Genomic DNA, 6,000 nt, shown 5'->3' with positions numbered 1-6,000 from the left:
TTAACGCCCAGCATCTGGGGTGGTTCTTCTTTGTGGCATAGGGACCTCAGCCACCCTAGAACTATGTAACAGACCACTGTAAACACAAACGCCAGTGTCTATCTATTTGCTCTTTGGTGGGCACTGGTTGTTCTCACCTGGTGGCTTCTGCGCCCAATGCCACAATGAACATGAAAGGTAGACATCGTTACAAACTGAAGACTTCATTTCCCTTGAGTATATGACAAAAGAGGGGTTGTTGGATTGTGTAGTATTCATACATAATTTTTCAAACTATAACTATACTATTTTCTGTAATTACCAACCTACATTGCTATACCAATGTGTAGGAAGAATGATCCCTTTTCTCCAGTCTTCACCAACATGTTAGACATTTTGTTTACCAGCCTGCCCTTAACAGGTATGGAGTGTTATACCCTACAGCAGCTTTTGTTTATATTTCCCAAATGAGTAATGATGCAGAGAAACTTTTCATATTCACAAATAAATATCTACTCTAATTCTTTGTCTGTTAAATAAGCAGGATATTGTTAACTGCTTTGATGTGTATAGTCTTCATAAATTTGGATATTTTTATAGGTTGAATACTTCCTGTGGAGGAGTTTTATGGATTTGTGAAGCATTTTTAAATTTTTGCTTTAGTAGCTTGGGTCTTGAATATGATATCTTATATAATTTTTAAAAACAATGTTAGGGGATTGTTCTTACTGTGTGTCTTGCGAAATTTATGTAATTTCAGGCTTTTCACTTTGTCTTTTGTTCACTTTGAGTTGGTTTTCTGTGTATTATATAAAGCAAGTGTTGAATGTGATTCTTTCACATGAAGGTATCCAGTTTTCCCAGCACTACTTATTAAACACCCCATACTTTCTCCACATATATTCTTGTTGTTGTGCTTAAAAAATATTAGTCAAGTATATGTATTTGGGTTTACTTTTGTACTTTTATTCTTTCCTAACTGTCTGTTTCTATTTTTTGCAAGTAGCATATTGTCTAATTTTAATAGCTTTGTAATACAAGTTTAAGTCACGATCAACTTTATTTTTTCCTTAGAATTTGCTTGGCTATTCAGGGTTGTGTATGCTTTCATGTAAGCTTTAGAATTGCTTTTCTATCAGAAAGAAAAAGTATGATTTGGAGTTTTGACAAGGATTGCATTGATTTGTATATTTCTTTGAAGAGTTTGATAGCAGCAATTTATTCACTCATAAGAATATAGGTTACAGCTCGTTTCCATCGTCCTTCCGGAGAGGCAGCTTCGCTTCTGCCTCTCTCCCCACTTCTCTGATTCCCCCCTTCTCTGTCTCTTTCTCCTCTTCTCTTTCTCTCTCTCTCCCTCTCTCTCTGTCCCCCCTTCACCCTTCCTCCTCCATAGCCCCCTGAATAAACATTCAACCTCAAAAAAAAAAAAGAATATAGGTTACAGTTTCCATTTATTTATTTCTATTTCTTTTATAAATATGCTTTGTATATAAGTAATTTACCACAATGGTTAAATTTATTCCTAAGGGTTTTTTTTAAGCTAATAGACCTATTAAGTGAATTAGAAAGTAGAAGGGAACAATGGGGAGAGACCAAAGTGACTCCAAGTTACAGAAAAGGAAACAACAAGAGAATAAAGTCACCCCAGAAACAGAGTGAAGAGAAAGTAGACATGTTCAAGACAGAACGTTGGTAGTTTTAGACAATATGAATTTGAGATAATGGTAGCTTTTTGTGAAAGCCTCCATGCTGGTATATGAAAATACTATTCGTCTCCTGATTCTATTGTTTCATGGTCAACTTTCATCTATAGATGAATGAGCCAATGTAAAGAACTGAAACTTTTACTTGGAATTTTCTAAGTCAGTGTTAACTCAGCTCAGTGTTTCTGCTAGTTGTCATTTTTTAATCATCTTTTCAACTGGTTAGTTTAAAACGGCAAAATCCTTCTACTATATTTCCTCTGGTTATTTATGTATCCACTTTTTCCTATGCCAAATTAATAATCAAAAAGAAGAGAAGCAAGTCATTTTTGTTCTAATTAAAATAAGAAAATTCAAAACTTCCTTCTGCTCGCCTTTCATTTCTATGAAAATCTCTCTGTTTTCTAAGTTTCTTTGGGCATAATCAGAGTGTGCGTGAGTTTAAAGAAAAACAAGCTTACTATTTAAATAGAGTACATAAATATGTATGAGAACTACTCATGTTTTAAGAATTTTACACTTATCATTAAGCATCAAACATAGAATAGTAGGAAGGAACTGGAAATCCCTCACATTACTGAACCACAGTATTATCGATTGACATTTTTGGTAATTTTGGTATGAGCTTTAAAAGACATCTATGATTTTATGATCGCATTATATATCCTAGATTTTAAATTACCTCTCCTCAAAGTTCATGAGTAAAATACATACATAAATAAATCCTTCCAGTTTCAGTGACCTTAAGGCATAACATTTGGACCCCAGAAAGAACCATGATAATCTGATATTTATGAAATTACAAATCTATGCAACCATCTTCTCCAAGAACATCTCATGTCCCAAACACTCCCAGTTATTCTACCTAGACCTGTTCTTCATCACATCACAATTACCAGTCACTGGCCCGCCCTTCTTCTCCCAGTGTGCATCTTCCAACATTACCTCTGCCACATCTGGATTAGATTTCAATGGGCAGAACTCCCAACAGTCTCTTGACAGCATCTTTATATGTCTTCCTATATTTTCATTTCATGGAGTACACATGGCAAAATCAAAGCCTTAATGAGTCCAACTGTTAGCTTCTCTAAATCAAGATCAAGGATAATGTTACTATAAAACGTAACCCATATGCACAGACAGTTCCTAACATAAATCGTGGTCGCTAGTCTCATCTGCACTTTTAATGTGTCTCACAATTATTATAATGATTCCAAGTCAGAGCTCTCTTCCATTTTCTGCCGCAACTCAATGAGTCTCTGTGCTCCTTAGTAATTGCTCTATGCCACCTTCTTCACTCTCTACTCATTCTCTACCTACTACACAGAGAGAACTCAAGACAATAGCACCGAAACATGTTTTTAGAACCTCTCTAAATGTGTCCTTTTATTTCCTCATCAAAGTTATTGCTTTTTCAAAGATTTTGCACAACTTATAAAGCAACCATTTCACCTTCTCTGAAAATTATTGTAACTTTTCAATCCCTCTTTTTAAGCCTATACTGTGGTACCTGTTAAAATTAAAAAAAAAACATTCTTATTTTTCAAAAGAACTCTGTCTCTTCTAACCAATTGCATAGTTTTGTATACAAACCTAATTCTATCCCATTAATTTCTAGCATATTATTGGTTGTCATTGGCTTTCAGGAGATGGATGAATTCTCTAGCTGAAGTACAAAGCCATTCATAACTTGGACCCCATTAGTTATTAGTTTTTAATCTATTTGTTGACATACCTTTTCATATTCACTTTAGTCCGAACAATCTTATTTATTTATTAATCTGATATGTTATGCTCTTTTGCATCTGTTTATTTGCACAAATGCCATATCTTCCATTAGAACCTAGGTGTATTCCTCAACAAAGGCTCTCTGTCTTTATTTCCTTACTTAATAAATAACTTCTACTAATATTTAAGTCCTTTTTCAAACCTCTACTTATTTGCTGATGTTTTAATAATCACTGAGATTTCATCTGGTATTCTATTAGAACTTCACCGTACAGTGTGTAATAGGTATTCATTTCTCAGGACAACTCATATAGTATATTCAGAGTTCACTAAGTATAAAATATACATACAGAAGAAGGAAGCAGGAGAGTAAAGTAATAGTAAGGATGTCTGATAAGTCATAAGAAGTCACACTTTTATCTTTCTGTCTACCTAACTAAAATATCTATAATGCATTTAAGTCTGGGTATAAATATTAATATATATTTGAAAAATGAAAATCTCCGTCTGTGCTAACAATGCTCCCCTAAGAGCCATAAAACATCTAACAAAAAACACAACAGACGTGAGAAACCTTTTGAGCTGTTTGTCAGAGCTGTCCAAGAGATTCTCAGAAGATTATAGGTTATTGTTGTTACTCTTGGTTTTCTCCCAGAGGTAGAAGGTAAGTCCCTATTGCTGAAAACACATTGCACATTAAATAAAGGAACTACAGCACCCAAGATGGATCTGACATGAAAGCCTCATCGCTGAGAACTAGCTCTCATGGAGGTATCATACAAAATTCCAAAGAAGGGAAGTGACCAGTAGAGTTACCCACCTCTGACCCCTATGAACCACAACAATCAGTATGGCATGATAGTCCTAAAGGTACAATAGTGGCACCCATAACCTAGCAGTAAAAAACAACTCCATAACTGGACTTAAGACCTGTTCAACAATATGAAATCATGCCTAGTCAACTACCCAAAGTTAGTAAAGTCATGGATCTTGGAGAAGAAACTACAAACGCTTCCTTACTAAGCTAGCATAATCCATAACTGTGCTCTGAGTATTTATCCTTAGACCCATAGATAAGTGTAATTCTTACCCTCATCAAGAAAACTGCTTTTTGTCACAAAGACCATTAAATAAAACTGCAACCAACTATAACACAGCATTGTGAAAACAGTACAGACTATTACATCTACAACACAACTCCTGCACCTAAGACTCAGAGACCACTGTTTTATAGGAGACAGAAAAATTGTGAGAGACAAAAGAAAAGGAACTTTACTGTAAGATTATGTCTCCTAGAAACTTCAAAAAGTTACGCCCATGAAGCCATCACAAGATGGTTGACAAAATCATGACCTACAAAAGGAATGTACCAGTAAATGTTATAGTACAGAAAAAGGAAAATTTAAGAGTTCTGAACCCTAGACAAAAACTTCACCAATTGGTTATCCAGTATTAAATGATTCCAGCAACATCAACAGAAGAATACATATAAGTAACAATATACAAACTGAGCAGACTGTACTTGTATATTTTAAGAATATATATGCATACATCTTTACATGTATATACATATATAACAACAACCAAAGGAAAAGAGGTCATGAGTTTGAGAAAGAGCAAAGGGAGGTACATGGAAGAGCTTAGGGGAACGGAAAGGAGGGGTGATATAATTAATTTACAATCTCAAATAATTATTTTAAAATGTATATTTCTTTGTATCAGCATTGAGATAGCACCTTTGTTATAAAGAACTTGCCCAGTAAATGATTATATGCATAATCAACGAGCAATTTCTCCATTAAAGGTGAAACCATTACTACATGTCATAGATTACTTATTGATCCTACTTCCATTAGGTGCCCTTTTGAAGTGTAGAGATGATGCCAAGAGATGAGGTAGGCAATGCTATTTACAGGTGAGAAAATATGCAAAGAATAAAGAGAAAAAGAAAGAGAAATGGAAGAGATTTCTGACTGCAGTGCAGGTCTCTGGCCCGTGGAAAGAAAGAGAGAAAAGAGCAAAGAGAATATGTCTGGCATCGGCATACTTCCTAATGAGGTTGGACCAGGTAAACAGAAAGTTCTAAAGTGACAATCACCTTTTGGAGTATTTTCTAATTTTGCAGGAAGAGACCTACCTCAATATTCCTACAGAATAATTAACCACCATCAGCACAAAGAAAATGTGACCCCATCTTTACTAGACTGATGGACACAGAAGCAGTGTCTAAAGTGGTTTTTCAGCTGTGTTCAGTGTATATTTACAACACCAAAGAAAGGGCGTTCTTGAAAAATATTGTTACCAATTTCAATGGTTTCCTGGTTAAATTTTATTGTCAATTTGAGCAACCTGGAAAGAAAGATATTTTGCTGAAGAGTCATGTCTATTAGACTGGCCTGTGGACAAGCCTGTGAGAGACTGTGTTGATTGTTGATTCATTTTGAAGGATCTAGCCAACTATGGATGTAACCATCCCTAGGCAGTTAGACCTGAGTTATATAAGAACACTTGCTGAGCACATATGACTAAGTGAGCAGGAAGGAGAATTCCTCCACAGTTCTTGTCACATCTTCCTAAGGTCAAATAG

This window comes from Microtus ochrogaster, linkage group LG7_11 (genome assembly GCF_000317375.1).
Source record: "Microtus ochrogaster isolate Prairie Vole_2 linkage group LG7_11, MicOch1.0, whole genome shotgun sequence".
In the NCBI taxonomy this organism is placed as follows: Eukaryota; Metazoa; Chordata; class Mammalia; order Rodentia; family Cricetidae; genus Microtus; species Microtus ochrogaster.
This window is presented reverse-complemented; position numbering follows the sequence as displayed.